General features: G+C 44.5%; 1 protein-coding gene across 2 annotated transcripts in view; it reads left to right on the top strand.

Moving 5' to 3' along the window:
* Window positions 1-14,794: 14,794 nt before the first annotated feature.
* The window catches only part of iqsec1b (IQ motif and Sec7 domain ArfGEF 1b), a 58,713-nt gene continuing 54,411 nt past the window's right edge, over window positions 14,795-19,096 (top strand). The window contains exon 1 of one of the 2 annotated variants that reach the window (XM_041946847.1): window positions 14,795-14,820. The gene's annotated coding sequence lies outside the window, so the exon portion shown is untranslated. Of the gene's footprint in view, window positions 14,821-18,431; window positions 18,475-19,096 lie in introns of those variants that run through there. The other variant, XM_041946838.1, reaches the window with a different exon arrangement.

Here is a 19,096-nt window from a genome sequence, read left to right as displayed (position 1 = left end):
GTCACAGCGTGAAGACTCGCTTTCCTTATGCGGGCAAAACACAAGTCCCCATAATGTAAATCATTAATTTGTAGGGTGAAGACTTGGGTTGAGGTTAGGGAAGTAGAGGTTATGGCTATGGTTAGCTTAAGTCTCTACAAAATCAATGTAGGTCTATGTAATGTCCCGAAAAGTGACAGAAACATGACTGTGTGTGTGTGTGTGTGTGTGTGTGTGTGTGTGTGTGTGTGCCCTAAATGTGATGTGTGTCATATCAGTCAGTCCTCTGTGTAGACTATCCACTGTGATTTAGTTTGTAGTCTGAATGGGACTCCTAACTGTTCCAGAGCATTTTGTGGCTGCAGGACATGGCTGGGCTGAGTCAGAGCATCATAGCAAAAACACACAAGTGCGGCCTCTCAGCTCTGCAGTTTTCTCTGACCTCAGTTCAGCCCTGAGATGTGATTGAAAAACAGCTGTGCCATAGATACAGTAAGTAGCACCTCGTCGCCCTTCCTGCCTTCTGATTTATATTTTTTTTAAAGGAATGCAGATGTGTATCCCTTCCCAGCATAGTTCTCACTGTGATACGTCACTCCATATAAATGTCTTGTTAACCTTATTAACATCATCAGCCACAGTATGATAGTCAGTGTGTTATGAAGCACGCTCTTGATACACAGTGCGACGTAGTCCTGCGTACAGTACAGCAGCGAGCAGATGAGAGGAACAGTGTGGCTCCACTGACATTTCTCTTCACCTTTCATCTTGTTTGTGGTGTCGCCTAACACACTTGCCACTCAAAAGCACTTCAAAGGCAGGACTGGACGAGCGAGGCTGGTGTGCTACCTGCCTGAGGTACTGAAAACAGTGAAGTACGCTGAAGGCTGCTGTATCTGCTGAAGACAAAACTGTATTTGGTTTTCAGCCGCTCGTCATTCTGAAAATGAAACTGTAAAACCAAAGTTGCACTCGTGTGCAGCCTGTAAATATTCTGGATGTGTAATGTACAGTCATGGAAAGTAACAGTCCATGTACTGAAATGCTGTGCTTAAATACACTTAAGCATTAATATCATATACTATTACTATGTTCCACAGGAAAATATTGTACTTTTGGATCCACTACATTTACCTAACAGCTACAGTTATCCTGCTTGTTGGATTGTGGATGTATATATATATTTATAAAAGCTATAATGAGCCTATAGAAGAAACCTGAAACACTCCATCAGTTAACATAACTGCTTAACAGCCAGTCAACCAACTGCTTAGCTCTGTTTCAGCTGTCTGTATGTTTCTTACCAGTATGAGTCAACGCTAATATTAGCAACTAGACAAATTATAATTCACTTTCTGAGTAGAACACAGCCTTAACGGCACGATGAGCCTCGAATGTTGTAAATTGACACTGGCAATTCTTTTGTAGCTTTACTAAAATAAATGATCTGAGCACTTCTTCCACTACACATAGTAATAACTTGGTGTGAACTGAGTTAAATAATTAAAAAAATTGTTTTCTGTTGAAAAATTGGACATACTCCATATTTTTCTAAAAGCAAAGACCAAAGAGATCTAATTAAATGATTTTGGTGGGAAAGACACCACAAAAAAGATCGTATATTTCAGTTACCTTTAATCGACATGCCATGCACAGTAGATTTGGGTTTGATCCGGTGCTGAAGCAAAAGCTACAAAGTTTGATTTTAGTTTTGAGTGTACAATGATATGAAAAAAGCTTCTCTTTAGGTCAGCCAGTACTGGACTTTTGAGGTCGGTATTTGATTTTGTTCTGTTTTGTTTTTTTACAGAAACGCATGACATTTAACTTTACCAAATGATGATTTATGTATTGCTGCAATTTACTGCACTGCAATTTGTTTTTACGTATCTGCCAAAATCTGCTTATCGACATGCTGATATGATGCACTCAAATGCATAATTTACTGCAATAATTAATGGCATCATTAATTTGAAGAGCATTCTAAACACTGTCTGCCGCTGATATTTATCATCGACGTCTCAGACGGGCTTATGTGAGGTGAAGCACGCTGGCAAGTGTGACCCCACCTCTGCTGAAGTGTTTCCTCACCAGAGCCTTTAGGCCAGGAGACCACTAGAGGGAGCACAGCTGCCAGGCTTTATCAGCGTGGCCCTCAGAGCAGATTAATCCTCATCCAGAGGACTGGGAAGCTGCAGTGGTAGATGGAGATAAGAGATTGGACTTTTAGAGGGACAAAACCAGATAATTTAATCATATAATTAATCTATTAATTGTGAAAACAATCAGTAGATTAATCAGTCATGAAAGTAATCCTTGGTTGTTGGTTGGAGCCCAAGTTAAAATGGAGTTTTTGTTGCAGGCAGGCGATGCTGAATTGAGCTGCTGGCTGCTCCTGCGTGAATGCTTTTTCACCTGCCAGTATGTGACGACTCTTCCTTGACCCACAGTGTTAAGATGGGCTAAAAAGAGCTCAGGTATCACCTGAAGCTTTGTAGTGAGCTTCAGCCTTCAGGTCTTGAGGGAAAGATCAATCCTCTGGGCAGAGCCCGAGCTGGGGCTGATACTGAGGGAGATAGCCATCAATCAGTGTCTAATGTGAGCCATGTGAGGACATAATGTACAAGACCTCCTCCGCTTTCCACTCATCACTCCTGCTCAGACCTCAGCTGGCTCCCCGTGGCCTCACAATGGCTGCAATTACACAGGCTAAGGTCCCCCGGGTGGCGGCGGGCTCATGGGGGCTGTTAAGGTTGAGCGTCGATGCCGCGGGCCATCTTTATTGGTTCCCTGAGCTCGAAATGTAGAGGTGATGATAAGACATGCGCTGGCAGTTTATCACTGGCTGCCATCTTTGTAGGGAATTAACGCAGCATCCAGCACAGCAGGTGAGGAGGGAACACACCCCGCATCCGACAGGAAACACCGTCTGATGCAGGAGAGCGAGGCCTTTAATGAACTCTGAGCAGAGCAGGTCAGGGTGAGGTGCCCTGATGTGTCTCCCACACTCATACTCTCCCTGCCATGCCTGTAAAGCCTTGCCTCGGGTCCAGAGGGAGCAAGGCGTCAAACTCTTATCTTGATCGCATCATGCAAATTTGTGACTCCCTCTCGACTCACCAGCAAGCTGTTTCTTCAGCGCCTGCCTGAGACCTGAATCTGCTGAGAAAATGTAGGTCACATGGTAAACTGTTAAATTTCCATGAGGATAAACAAGATAATGGGATCTGTTCTGCCAACTGAATCAGCAGAACAGTGTGGCTGCTGGCGGAGGTTTGTTGCTTCAGCTAGTTTTCTCGAGGAAATACAAACCACTGTATTTTTCCAATAATCACTTCCCGCTTGAGAGGGAAGGAAACTACAAACACAACCAACATGTAAGTGCATGATGTATGGGAAGAATAACATTACGTCTGCTACGTCCTTATTTTCTGTCCCTGGATGAAATTGGAAAAGGCTCAAATGTGAGGGAACCTTTTATGATCAAAGTAAACGGAACAAATAATTCCAGCTTTCTGACATTTCCTTGAAGTAAGCTCCTCCCTAACATTGACATCTCTACAAATGTGCCCTCTCGAGGGAACTCTCTCAAACTGCTCTCAAACCACCATTTCATTGGCCCAGCAGGGGTTTGAATAAAATGTTGGTGCGTGACTAGTGTTTGGGCCTCATGTGGTTGTGTGTGGTTGTCAGGTTCAACTAAAGCTGGAGTGCTTTCTGTTTTGCATACATACAACAGGTCCTTGAGTGTGCAGTTTACATCAGTCCCATGGCTCAATCATTCTGTTTGTCGTGTTTGATTAGACGCAAAATAGCTTTGGATGCGCTTCAGTTTGTAGCGAGATGGTAGCAGCAGGATGGACCGTCAGTCTTTTCCTCGTGCTGTAGAGGTTTAGCATATCTGGACTCCAGCAAGAGCAGCGATGCTTGGGTAAAAAAATACAAAACAAAACGCTTCAACAAAGACCACCTCAAACTTAACTGCTTCGTCCTCTCAGCGCTTTTCCTGCTGTGTGAACTGAACTTTCAAGCTGTGCTTCTTCTCTGTGGTTTGTCCTCTTTGGAGGCGTCAGTGATACAGAGGAGGTTGAAGGGACAAGGCCCTGCCAGCTCCTGGCAGCACCTGGAGTTGATCAAAATCTGACTTTTGTTTGCCCGACCAAAGTTTGCACATCATATCACAGACCATATTTTGTTCTTTTATTGGACCCATGACTTTTCCCGCGCCTCAACCAAATGCTTTAGTTGTTTAATCCTGCCATGCACATACATTTTAGACAGAAATCATTTTGAGAATATTATGTCATGGAACACAATCTGGGATTTTGCGAAATTGATAGGGTTGACCTTGGACACTGTGTATCCTCAGACCCCTTAATTTCTGATAAGAAAAGCACGAGAAGACATCGAGCAGCTTCCTGTTCGCACCTCGACCACATAACCTGTTCTGTACTACAGAGACCTGGACAGAGGACAGACCACTCACACACAGAAGATCGTGAATACTGCAAAATTCAAGTTATTTGAAAAGCTGTAAGAGGCTCATGCTCCTTACCCAAAATGCCATAGTTGTTGCTGCAGCCTGAAATTCCTAAATCTCAGCAAAAGAGGTGGTGAGTGCAATGGTATCATAAGCAAACAACCATAACAAACACAATTTGTTAGAAAGACCCAGACTCAGGTTGACGAAAACATGAATTTCCCTTCAGCTCGACACAGATTGGCCACATTGCACTGCCCACTGAACATGTTTTATGTCTTTATTGCAACGTGAATAGTACAGTCACAGTGCTGGTTGTTGGTTTGTGGTTACCAGTCGTACCATCGGGTGTGTTGATTCCCACACCACCACATTACAGCCAAGCTCAGCTGGAGTGGAGGGTCTGTCCCTCCTCAGGTCCCAAATGGATTCTGCAGCTATTACCATAACGTTTTCCTCCAGCTCATTTAGCTCCAGCCCACAGCTGGGTGCAGGAAGCGCTGCACCTGCTACAACCAACAAAACCGCTCTCTCCATCCTTGACTCCTGTAGCTTGATGGCTATTTGAAGATGTCAGTCTGTAGGATGTCAGGTCAAAAATCAGGGATTTTATCTTTGTCTGTCTGTGATCATTTCTGATTTGGGACTGTCTTTGTCTGCCCTGGGTAAAGGGGTGATCAGGCATGGAAGACGTCTCACTCGAGCTGCATGCAGGCCTCAGCCTCTAGACTATCACATGATCGATGGTCTACCATTTGGCTCCACCTTATGCTCAATAATGTGCCCCCCACAGTAGGATGCCCCCGGGCCCCCAGACTTTCACCAACACAAAGGACAGTGTTTTCACTGATCCTCGATAAGGCGAGAGGAACATGTGTGGCCAGGTCATAACCTGCCCTCCTGAGACACTAAATGAATGAAAAGGAAATGGCTTTAGCTGCACCCTCTTTAGCTGCTGTGAAAATACAAACAGCACATTTACAACATTACATCTCAGCAATCAGTGTTGAGAGAGCTCACCCATTTTAAAGGGACACTTATTTTACCTACCAACTTTAGTTTACTGTCAGAGAGCAAGTTGTATCATTCAGCCTGTGAGAACCAATAGCTGATTAAACCCATGATTTAATAAAAACTGGAACACACAACACGGTGAAAGTGGAATTTCGGCCAGGAAACCAACTACAAAGCTGGCAAGAGATATGCAGTGTGGTGGCTCGCCATCAGCCCGGTGTAACTGGCTTTCCTGGTTCTTTGCGGTCCCTGGTTGGTCCTTCATTGGCATGCTGGTCAGAAGGAGGTCGAAACATGAGAATTTGATGGGGAGTCTTAAAAGTAAAATTGATTCCATGGGGAAACGCTTGTGGCTTTTACTTTGGTTTTTTTATTATTTATTTATTTATTAATTGTTGGAGCAGCTGAAGAAAAGTTAACCTGCTGTCTGAGCCAGACTAAATTTGACTTACACGTTTTGTAAGTCAGTTTTGATTATAACCTTCATTTTAATGCCATTTGATGACTATATTTTCAACATGCATACATATAGCCAGTTCTACAGCAGATCACTGACAGATTTCTTGGCAAAAGCACATGAAAACTCAAATCCTTTCTATACATTACAATTATTTGCAGGTTAATAAGAAGCAAATGCAGGCGGCTTGTCTTTCATCTTAATTTAGATTAAAATTATATCTGCCCGAGCTGCTGTGATTTTGATGGTTCTGTTTCAGTCTTTCTCTTGTTAATCCCTCAACTTTATGGAAGTGAAGCACTAAATCACTGCACAGCCCCTTAACTTTCCCAGCGAGCTATGCAGTCTGTATTCATTAATTGAAGGATCCCATTCTAGTGTTGTGTTGACTTTAATTACTGGAGCACTATATTGCCTTAGATTCATTAGTCTAGGCCTTCCATCAGCTGCTCCAGCCATATCACATATAGAATGAGATGCTGGTCTGCAGCATCATCGCACATCGTGTTCTGTTCAATTCTGTAAACTTTCCTCTGCTGTTTTTATGATTCACTGCCTTTTACAAAATGCTGTCTGTTCTCACTTCAAAGCTGCGTGCCAGGCTGAATAATTGCCGTATCGCTTCACACAGCTCCCCGCCCGGCCTGCTCCGTGGCACCGCGAGCTGACGGAGCCAGAGCTGAAAGCTGTAGCAGTGCTGGTATCGCGTCCAGACTCTGTTTCAACATCTCTGCCAGGTTGTTACTGACAGCTGAATCATCATGGTGGAGAGCGACGACACCCATCCAGCTGTGACTTCTGTATTAAACAGAGAGTGACCATGGCACTCTGTTGTGGTAGGGTTTGCTTCACACTGATCTGAACATATCAGCTGAATGGACTTTTTTGATATCACCCACTCCACATAAGAATTCTATTGTTGTTTTGCCAACTATTCTAGATCCTGAGGTTTAGTTTCTTTTCTTTTTTTCATGTAAAACCTGTGGAAAAGCTACAGGATACTCAAACGCTCTGATTTGTTGCACAGATTCGTACTTTGGGGGACATGTGTAGTTATAAAGTATTGATGACCTGTGTGTTCTATATTCATCATTAATTCATTCATGCATCTGTACTTGTCTGTTCCGCTTTATGCAGGATTGTGTGTATAAGTTTCACGATGAGTGTCTGTTGTGCATGGTTTTTCCTTCATCCCAGGCATCAAACTAAAATGTGAATTCATTCAATGATTTAAACATGAAGAGGACTTCTGAATAGAAATGTTTTGCAAGTGGTTGCTCTGCACCAAATTTCAGATAACAGACCCTGACCCTGAGCTCTCGTCTTCAACCAATCAGCAAGAGTCACATCAAGGGTCCATCAGTGTCTTTTATTGCTGTGTTTAGTGTTGTCTTGGCAACCAGCCTAGGCTTTATGTGCACGTGTGTGTGTGTGAGGCTGGCCCTCATGGGTGCCGGCTTCGCCCCTCTGTGCACCATGTGCCGCTGCTGATTAGCTCGTCTCTGAGCAGCCCGGGCTGGCAGGAGCTGTGCAGCATCTGATAAAGCCTAATTGATACGGCCACCGAGGGAGGCCTTTGTGTGCTTTGTTGGCCCGGCGAGGCGCAGCAGAGTCAGACCTTGTCAGTGTGGCTGCTCAGACAATAGGAGCAGCTGTAACTCAACTCTGAGGAGCAGCGATGATGGAGACAGGAACCTCCTCTGCTATTGACTGACTGGGACAGAGTGAGCGTGGAGAGAAGGGGTAGGAAGGAGCTTTTGTACGACGGTTGTGTTGGGACAAACCTTTTGCCCACCAGCTCCAGGAGAAGCCATGGTGTCCAGTGGCTGACATCTCTATCAGGACACTAGAAGCTTATACCTGGACATACAGGGAGGGCAGGACAGGAGAGGACTGCTTAACAAAGGGAGCAGAGGGATGCAGGTTCAGCCCCCTCCATGTGGCCCAGATACACACAGGCAGATGCCGAGATGGGACTGTACCATGTGGGGTGTCAGTGTTGTTGCCACACAGCCTAAACGGTGCAGGATTGGCTTTGTTCTTCTGAATGTAATCTGTTCTCTTTAAACAAGATTTTTTTCTATGGACTCCGTGCACAGTAACGTTTTTAATCTACAGCACTGTAACTGGCTGACAAAATGTTGAAGTTCAAAGCTTTTTGTTTGGATTACTGGCAGTTCCTCTGTCTCCAGCCTCTGCACGGTTTCTACAAAAGGTAAGGTGCTGTGTGCAGTGTGTAGTGTCTTAATTGTAAAGCTGTCCTTGAATTGTTCTGTGGTAACAATGTAACCAGCACAGCCTTCCTCTGCTCTCTCTGTCGTAAAGTGTCATGTTTGATTCAGACATGGATGATAGACAGTCACTACGTTCCAGCCCCCGTAGCTGTGAAGCTCCTGCATTGAGAGGGGCTGAAATGGGGCACGAGGCCCACATGTCAGCGAGGTCAATTGGTCTGAATGGAAGCTCTATTGTTGTGGTTTGCCCCTGACAAGCTCCAGTGCAGCATTCAGTCCATTGTGTGTGTGGTCCCACTCATAGTTATTGGCTCGGCAGCATGAGGCGACACGTGCTCTGTTGTCCACGGCTCCCATCAGTGTTGTTCATCCGGCACTGGAGCGTCCGCAGTCTGTGTTCGGCTCGACATCTGATCATGTGATACATGCGTGCGTGTGCAAGGGGACGTGTTTGTAACAATACAGTGACGATTACCTGCAGTTTAAAGAGGCACTTCACAGAGTTCACAGTCAGTTCAGTCAACATGGGAAGTGCCGCTCAGCCGCATCATGTCATGATTAAGCAAAAGATGCGACTGAGCTGCATTATGGGAAGTATAGGAGCCAGCTCTTTTGGAGCTTGCACAGTGAAACCAAAAGTATTATTGTTTTGTTGCCGAAACCTAAATGAAGTGCGACCAACATTAACCACACGTTTTTTATTGTTTTTGGCAGTCTTTATTTTGAAAGTGTAACCCAACCAGAGCCCTGCACGTTGAAAAATGCAGCTACAAGGATACCAGATGTATTAAAAAGTCTTGACAAAGCGCCCACATGTGACGAGTGAGAATGTGTTGACAAGAGTTAACTGAAGCATTAACACACGGCCATGTGATGAGAACATACAAATGCTTTTTTTTATTCCACCATATCTTTAAACTTACAAAACAGATGATTAGGATATCATTAATTTCCTGCGTCAACTTAAACTACAACTATGTTCACTGAAGCCTGTTAAGCCATTGTTGGTCAAGAGCTGTGGGACACAAAATGGTCCATTACGTCAACTGAAAGCCATTTATTAGAGTTTTCTGTAAAAAGCATTCAAATTGGTTTCACAGTGTAGGACGGTGCAGCCAAAATAAGTCATACTCAGCTTGAAAGCTAATTTTAGCAGGTTTTCCTGGCCTCTGTTTTGTCTCATTTTCTCTGTGTAATGAGAAAGACACCCGTGGGGTCATTTGAAGTGAGCAAACTTGGTCTGGTTCACAGAGTGGTAATCAAAAAGAGGAGTATGCGACGTGGAGAGGAGCATCTCCGAGCGTGAACTGTCACACACCACAAGGCCATATTTATTCATGAGTCCACCCATCCCCCACCCTCTTCACCACGCAGCCGTGTCTCTGGGGGGTGAAAAAAACCCACCCCCCACAACACGATTTAATGCTTATGTGTTTTCCATTCTAATACCAGTCAGCGATTGGATGGTGAAGACCCATTTCATTAAGCGTGAGGATGAGACAGACAGTGGAACTGGAAGGTGTATATTTGCTGGGGGGCTCTGAGTTGTTTTGGGAGCCAGACGGTAATCAGCTTCAGTTCTCTGCTTGGTCAGGATGAGGTTGTACACAAAGGACAGACCTGCTCTTAGTGGTGTTGAGTGGCACTGTAGTGGCATGGCTCTAGAGATGGAAATGTTCTCTCCATCGAAAGAGCTTAACAAATAACTAATTGGTTGCCATGAAATTTTGTGCAGACATTCGTGATACCAAGAGGATTAATCCTACAAACTCAGGTGGTCCTGACATTTCCTCTATTGCCACAAGCAGTTTGACATTCATGGCTTGTACTGAAATATCTCAAGCATTTGATGGATTACGACCACATTTTATAGAAGTGTCCATGGTGCCGAGGTGATATCCCACTCACTCTGACCATCACCGCCACCATGAGGTCCATGTTTGTGGTTTTTAACATGACATTTCTTGACAATGGGATAGACTGCCATGAAAGTTTGCAGGGAGAAAATAGGATGTCTGTAAAGTTTGCAGTGTAACTATGGTGATATATCGATCACATGACAGATCAAAGAATTGCATGTAAGGAAACCAGAATTAGCCTCAGGCACCACCCTGACAGGCAAGAAGCTGAAAACACTAAGTGAGTAACGTATGGTGTGCTCACAAGATGTGAAACATTACCTTCCTAAGATCAGCATGGTTTCATTGTCTTTGTAAGCATGTTAGCATGCTGCGGTAAGCATTTAGCTCAAAGCTCCCCTGTGACCGAGTACTGTACAACCATACAGAGCAGCTCCGTGGCTGTAGACTCTTTTTTGTTTCATCATAGGCACTTCAGGCCAACTTCATTTTCATTTGAGCTTCCTCATATAAAAAAAAAAAACATGCAGCTTTGCCTAATGCAGTTTTGACTTACATTATCCCACTGTGTTAAACCTCCTGCTTCATTTCCACCGTTAATAACTACTCAACTTTATTTAGACTTTTTTCATATTTTTGGCTGCATGAATAAAGCACAAATCATGCTTTAAATATTCCTAATTATATTTTGTAAGCAGCTTAACTTGTACGTATAAGCATGAAACCAAGAAATGGCAGTAGAAAATAACTCAGCACAAGAAATGAAGCAGTCAAGAGGATTTCTGACAACCTTCGGTACCCACATGATATAAGTCTGAGTGCAGACATTTTTGTGACATAAAGTTTGGCTTTACACCTGTGGTATTTAACCATGCAGCTTTTAGAATCTGTCCAGGTTTAAGAGTAGAGGTGAATGGGAATGGCTGTTCATTGGAAGTACCCTCTACTGAAGCAGTAAGTACCTGTGGTAGCTGATGATAGTGAGGTCTCATCCACAGGCACGATGAGTCAATTTAGTAGAAAGGATGTTGCTGTGGGATGATTTTAAATGTCATCTCTCAATGCCGAAATCAGCACAAATAACATTCCATTCACCTGCATTACATCGGGGTAGAGGCACACTTACAAGAAACCGTCTCCAAATCCAAGCCAATTAGGCCAGATCAGTCGTATCTTAATGATGCTAGATGCTAGATAGAAGGCTAGATACCGCCAGAGGTAAGAGACAGTGTCTTGCTTTATTTGTAATTTTGGTGATCTGACCCTGTAATGGCTTTATGGGTTTTCTGTAGTAACACATCTCCGTTTTCCTTGCGACTCCAGTAGATCAATGACCCCATCGGTAATCTGTCACCCCCCACTGTTTGTCTGCTAATGGATTTACCTGTGTGGTACCAGCTGGGGCAGACAGTAACTGCCATTGTGTTGATGAGGCGTGAGGAGAACCTGTGATTGTGCCGTACGTAAGCCTGGAGTTAAGGCAGCGAGTTGAAAAACTCTTTGATAGAGCTCTACCCTCTCTGCTGTTGTGGGTCACTGGCCCACATCAAACTGTCCAAACACGACAGTTCATCAGTGCCGAAGACACCACCCCACCTCCACCTCCACACGCCTTCATCATTCACACCCACTTACTCCATTCTGCCTCGCATTTCCTTCTCATCCACTTTTCCCCGGGTAGACGTGACCTGAGCCCCTCAGTGTACCGCCAGATCTAACTCTCGACAGAATAATTGCACATAAAAGTGGCTTCTTATGCATTTCAATTCCCCGCACAAAGATCTGGGTTTTGTCCTTTTTCCCCAAAGGATTCATCTGATTACAGTGTTTTTATCTGAAGTTAACAGACAGAGCCGTGGCCTTTAATATTCCACACTCATTGTGGACCGGAGGGAGCGGTCTCCGCTGAGGACCAAATTCAGGACATCAAAAGGCTTTCTAAAGGCATGAAGCAGGTCCCTGGTCTTTCTCTGCCTGGTCCCAGTGGTCCTTACAAATGCAGATGAATCTCATCTAAATCTCGAGAGGCTTTCAGGCTTCACACCAGCTCACCCAAATAATGAGAATGACCAAATATATATATATATTTTTTTTTTTTCTTTACTCACTGCTCAAATAAGCTGGAATATAATGTACAGTAGTATCTTGCTGTATTGAGTTGTTTAATGTGAAATGCTTCGTTAAAAGGACTCTGGCACCTTTAATGGAGTGATAATTGCATTCGTTCACCGGCCAAGCCAAGAGCAGGCCTGTGAATGTGTTGCTCCTCAGAGCACACACTGACACTGAGCGCTGCCATATTCTGCCAGCAGCTCGTTCACACCGACCGCTGCAGGGTGCTCAGCCATGCCAGCCCGTTCTCCGCTACCCAGTCGCAGATATGCCTTGTAGCGGTCAGTTTGATATCAGCCGCTCCCTCTGTGATTTTCTTCATGCCGTGAAATGGAATCATCAAAGTCTGAAGCCCCTGTCAAATCGATCTGCTGCGTGAATGTGTACAGGCGTGGCAGTGCAACTCAGAGCTGCAGTCACTGTAAATCAGAGCATGTGTCAGTGCAGAGTGATACTGATGCTCCCTTTGCTGATTACTTTGTATTAAGCAGTAATAGTATCTGCTATATCTCACTCTCTCTTTTTTCCTCACAGTACGTGGGATATTCAGAGAAGGGACAAACAGACACTTCAGCTCTCTGATATTTCACCACATTCCTGACTGTAATCTTCCTATCTGCTAATAGCTGACCCTGCCATGAGAGTGGGAGTCAGGGAGACAGACAGGCAGACGAATGGAGAGACTGACACAGAGAGAAATGTTTAGCAGCTGCTCAGAGGAAGGCCACAGAGGCCAACAGGGAGTGAAAATACTTGACTATTCTTAAACGTCTAAAATAACAAAGGCAGACTTCTCACATGGTCACCGTAGGGATTTGCATTACTATGTGTCAGCATATCCTTTACGTGCAGCTAAAGTTTGTTTGGAGAACTCCCTATGTCCAAATACTACCACTTGATTAGGACTGAGGAAGCAGTGTTCCTGAAGGCAACATGGACATGCACACTGACCACAAAACCAAACACAAATATACTGTAGATGTTACACTGTACGTTAATTAACTGACTAATGTGAACCAGCTGAGAATAAAATGTCATGTGTTACCGTAGTTAGGCCAGTGGTGAAAGGCTTACTCAAGTCTGTGCAGTTATTCGTAATTTATTAGAAAATTTGTGCTACTTTTTAATCCTATTCCATCACATTTCAAAGGGAAATATTGGTCTTTTCCTTCACGACAGTTATTGACAGCAGTAGTTACTATTTACTTTGCAAATTCAGATTTGAACGACAAAACAGTGACATGCAAATGAACAAAACATTGTGACAAATTAAACTACCTAGTCATGAATGAAGTTGTTAAAATTACCCCCACTTTGAAAAGCTTCAGCATTAAAATTTGCTCGTAATATTTCAATAATATAGCACCCATTAAAAATCACCTTCCTTCTGTATAATGAGTACTGTTACTTTTGACCATTCTGGTAAGTATGTTTTGCTGATGACACTTTTACATAAGGAACGTTTTGAACGCCAGACTAGTAGCTAAGTTTATTTACATCATGTTAATGTTACATGAAGGATTTGAGTACTTCTTCCATAACTTTAGGAAAACTGCAAACTGCAGATCTCTGCTGGCTAAATTGGCTGCAAGAAAGACAAATAATCACCAAACTGTTAATATTTCTAATAACAATAATTCTTATGTTTTTGCTGGGCCAAAACTTAAATAGCTTGACCCATTGTAGCCATTATAATAGATAATAAGAATAGTAGATTGATATCCACTTGATGATGTGTAACATTTGTTTCCATGTGAACACAGCTCCCGTTAATATTAACAGTTGCTGTGTTGAACAAAGAGCATCATTCAGCTCTTTGGTCTCATCTTTTGACTTCAGTGTACTCATCTCAATCTACCATCCTCATTCTGATTCGGCGTGGCTGCGTGGTGTGTGCAGTGATGGTGAACAGTGGCTGGGATCAAGCAGACATCTGTGGTTTCTGCTGATCTGGAGTCAGAGCACATAGTGCAAATGAAGACTGCTCCACGGAGTCACACTCTGACTGGCCACACCATCAAGCCTCTCCTGCGCCGTCGCAGGGCTCCTCTGCTCCTTTCACTTAACTCATAGCAGATGATCTGCAGACTGCACAGCTGTTCACATCCAGCACTTACCACAGCCTGCTTCACTCGCTTTTCTTTTCCACACACATCACATATTTCACGTCTCCCAAGCTAACTGAGCTTTGAATTTTACATTCCACTCTGCTGACTCAGCAGAATGACTTAAACCCTCTGCCTGTGATGTTTTAGTCTCCTCTACTCTGTTTTGAAACGGTTGATAAGTGACGCGTCAGAGATGGTCCTAGCAACGTGTCCAAAACCTACTGCACCCATTCAGCAGCGACGGGAGGTGTTGCACCTCCCCTGGGTCAGATACCATCTGTTGAGAGTTTGTGGGGAAAAGCTGAGACCTGACACTACAGGAGTGGTACAGTGAGAACAAATAATAGTCAGCCTTCCGTGCAGAGCCACAGAGATGGTGCAGGGGAAGTGCGAGGCAGCAGGAGGTGATAGGCTTCTGAGGAAGGGGCAGCAGCCGGCTGGTGGAATGCGAACATGTGCTAGTGTTACACACTGAAGCAAGGAGGGATATTTCTCCGTCTGGTCCACTTAGCAGTTGGCCTTACTTGGTAATACAGGATAAGTCTCTGCTCTGCTCTCCCCAGACAGGAACAGAATGGTGTGTCTACTTTTACAAAGGCTGAGTAAAAGCAAGCAAAAGGGGAACTGAAAAGGAGTGACAGAAGTAACCCAACCTCCAGGAGGGAGAATTAGTCATTTTTCCTGAGGAGCAAGAAAAGACTAGTACATGTGTTGTGGTCAAGTGAAGAGAGAGGGAAGGAGTGGCATGGGTGGATGCTGGTAGGAGGACTGCTGCTTCTCTCTCATGCAGGCAGTTTTCAGCTCAGAGTTACCTCAAAACATCTGGGTCTTTTTCACCTCTGAGCCTCTCATCAGAGAACACAACCAGTCCAAATCTCAAGTTTCCAGCCTGACGATGTCAGGAGCATGTGGAGTCTAATGTGGAAGTACTGCATTTCAGTGCGGACGATAAGGTAGGAGGATCCTGTTGCAGAGCTCCAAAGCATGGCGGTGCACTGCTGGGGAAGTCATCAGGCTTGTCCTGGTCCGTGTGCTGGGGGAATACTCGCTCCGTTTTTCATATGTTTGGACACCTGTACGAGATCTGGAGCTGGAACATGAAATACTTGCAAAATCATCAGGCTGTACAATTTGCTATCAGGGTTCATTTTTAAGTGACTGTTTAAAAAATGTTAATTTATAAATTTGGAAAAGTAGTGAAAACTTTTTACTTATGTTTTAGACAGCTGTGACATTAATGAATCGGTCGAGATCAAACCTAAAAAGTTGTGTCATTCAGTTTTGAATGCAGCTGTATCTGTCAGTTATTTTTTAATCAATAGTTAAGTCTATATGTGAAGAACGCCCATCACAACTTCTCAGAGCCCACGATGTCTTCAGACTGCATTTTCTGTGCAACAGACAGTCTAAAAACCCAAACTTTTCAACTTACAATAACATAAAACCGAGAAAAGTTTCACATCGCCACATTTGGGAAGCCGGATCCAGCAAATGTCTGGCATGTTTGCTTGATAAATGACCCGACATAAGACCGCTCGTCATCAGTCTCAGTCATCGTCATCTTTTCCAGTTGTGACCAGCTCTACCAAATACTCATTTTTTTAGTTTTGTTGAATTTTAGAGTTCTGAGGAAGTAAAATTATTCAGTAATTTGCAAGAAAAGTAAAAAAAAGAGGCATAACTTTGTGAAGCAGTCATGATTGTTTTCTGACTTAAACCATTCATTGATTATTAACATATTTGTATATTCCATTGAATTTGCTTCTGATCAACTATTGAGAGTGAACCAGTTGTTTAAATATTTAAGCACTAAGCCTACTGTACTTGTTTCTTGCTGCACTTCTTATTTCCATGTGGCGTTCAATAACAAGCTGTTCTGTCTGTAAAGCTGAGAACAGCGTGCCAGTTGAAACAGGCCGTGAGAGATGCTGTCGGGGACGGGTTAAAGCATTAATGGTTCCACACAGTGATTTCACCACAGCAAGGCTAAAATTAGTGGCCGTTGTGGCGAGAGCAGCCTGACTCAGCAGTAGCCAATCACCATTCATAAACTCCTATGGTCTGTAATTCCAGTCTCCGTGGGTAGGCCAGCCACAGCTTGGAGTTCATGCTTTAGTCCAGAAATGTTCCTTCCTCTCGGTGAGTCCAGTCGTTTTATTGAATTACTGATCCCTGTCTGCTGCAGCTCACGCACGCCGGCTTGTGTAACTTGGCCATCAGACATTTTCCGTCTCTGCTGATTTCTCATGAACGCCACAGTTACATGGTTTTTCCTCTTGGCTTGGAGTCCCTTCTGTCTGCTCTGCTAAAATTACCACATAGTCACTGACACATGCACAGGACCTCGAGGCTGAAGTCCAATGTGTGGCGATTCTAAATAGCTAGTAAATCATCCTCGTCCATATTTACGGTTTAGTGTCCTTATAGTGTCACTGTCCACAATTTTTGTCTCCATATGTTTGTAACAATGGCAGCAGAAATACTTAAAGCTGCAGCTAGTAAGCAGTTAGCAGCATGTTCTTGTCTACCTGACAAATATAAGCGCAGCGGTCACTCTCCTGTTTTGATCTTCACCAGCTCTGAAAAACAATATCTGGCTCTTCAGCTGCTAAATGCTGCACTGTGTTCACTGGCTCATCGCTAGCTTTGTCTGTCCTCTGATCGGTGCTTGGCACAAAGTGCATTTCTCTGAGCTCTCTTGCTGGTTGGAAATGAGGTAGAGAGGAGCTTGCAAGCTGAAAAACCAAAACAATGAGCTAAAAGTCATCAGCGAGGCAGCGTGCTGTCTGTAGGAAGATGATGCACCAATTCTTTATCCCACCCACGAAGCTCTGATTGGTCAACTTTCTCCAGATCTGTGTGAATGGCTGAACACATGGAGATGTGGATGGTGATTCAGAGGGCTGTTTTGCTGAGGTTTGATCAGATGTGACTGACAGCGGGGTCTCTCTGGCAACATAAGCAAACAATCCAAAACCTGGCACTAGATTCAGGTTGTGAGAGGAGCACAGATTAAAAACCCAAATTCATACATCTGTCATGTGAATTAATGTGAAGTGTTTTCATTTTGTTTAAAAGTGTCTCGCTCCTGTTGGACTCATCTCACAGGCTGCACTGGAGGCAACTCCGGGAATCAGGGCTGTTCTCTGTCTGCTGTACACACCTAAGGCCTTTCACAGTGTTATTGTTGAGACTGACAGATTGACCCTTTGATAGCACTCCTCTCTGAGCGAGGGAGGACGGCAGTGTCGTCTGCCAGCAGTGCATTCCTGAAGACGGGAGTCATCCCTCCATAACTCTCCTCTTCTCACATGCAGGTCTCGCTCTCCTCTGACCCTGCCTCTCTGTTTTTTCTCCCAGCTAATGCTTGACTACATACCAACCCTGTCTGTGTGCGTGTGTGTGTGTGTGTGTGTGTGTGTGTGTGCAGTCCCCCCCCCCCCCGCTATTCACTATCTGCAGGGAATTTTGAACCTGCTTTGCTGGAGCTGTTTTGTAATAAATTCTCATTAAAGAGCCTGGCTTTACAGCTGAGGCTGCTCTGTTTGAACACTGTATTTTTTCAAAGGCTCTGTGCATGCAGGCCCTTTAAAAAGGTTTGCCAGTGAAACAGTAGAGGCCGGGGAACCTGATATGGCTGTTTCTACAGCAAGCCAAAGGAGCACAGCGTATTATTTATTTAACTCAGGGACTCAGACAGGAGTTGAAGCCGCCAGTTCGAGGTGACCTACGTGACTGTTAGTCTGCATCCTGTGCTGCTGGCCTCCCCGAGGAGAGGAAGTACAGTATCTCTGCTGAACTCGACAGCAGCCAGTCTGGTGTCTCAGCGACCGTCCCACCCCACACAGCTTCCTGGTATGCGAGCAAACGCAGCAGAACAGGGCTGGCGGTCAGTCTCGGAGCACATGAAGCAGGGCTGACCTGGCCTTTCAATAAGGCTGCACTTTAAAGGTAAAGTCATTCAGCTCAGCTCTCCGGCGGGGAGTGGAATTATAGGGCCCGTGCGCCTTGTGTAAACAGAACAGAGCAGTCAGTCAGCTGTCGGCCGGCGCTCTCTGACAGCACCTCCCTCTGCACTGTAGCTGGTTAAGAGCGGCAGCAGTATCTCAGGAGGAGCCTCCTGCTCTGCCGCTCGGCTGTAGCACACCTGAGGCACACAGTCAGGAGGCGGAGAGGTTCTCAAACGCAGCACGGAGGCAAACAGCAGCGAGGGGAGAGCCGAAGACATATGGTGAGTGTGGGGCTCGTTCACTAGTGGTCAGCTGGACAGGTTACGCAAGGAAAGACGGATATTATTAGACCTTTACTGGCTCCTGCTCCAAAACCACGCGAGTGGAAAGTGCAGGCTGTGTTCTCTCATGCTGTATGCTGGGACATCTATCACCAAGCCTGGCATCTGTATTCAGCTGATTACAAGGTCACTTTATTTCAGTCGCTGTTCCTCAGCACTTCCGGCCTTTAGTATGTAATGAATTCTTTTCATCGTGATTAGGCTTGTCAGATGTGGCCTCTTTATGTAGAAATGAATTTACCTTGACTATGCGTCTCTGCAGTGATGGACATAGCAGGTCAGGCTATGTTACAGAGGAGTTTCATATGCTCTCAGAGAGTCTGTCTGTCAGTGTCTCATCTAGCTTCGTCTGCCGTTGTGTGACGTTCTCTTACTTTTGGAGAATTTGAACACCAAGAGGATACTGTAAGCTGTGCAGAAGGTAATGCTTCTTGTTTGTTGTTTGACTCTGTGCCAGTATTGTAATTAGCTGTTATAAATATTTGAGCGTTGCAGTGTCTTATTTCCACCTGTAATTCGAGTTCTCTTTCCCAGACTCTCAGTAGGTTTGTAGTGTGTTTAT

The sequence above is a fragment of the Chelmon rostratus genome, chromosome 2 (assembly GCF_017976325.1).
Source record: "Chelmon rostratus isolate fCheRos1 chromosome 2, fCheRos1.pri, whole genome shotgun sequence".
NCBI lineage: Eukaryota > Metazoa > Chordata > Actinopteri > Chaetodontiformes > Chaetodontidae > Chelmon > Chelmon rostratus.
The sequence above is the reverse complement of the archived record's forward strand: the minus strand, read 5'-3'. Positions and strand labels throughout refer to the sequence as shown.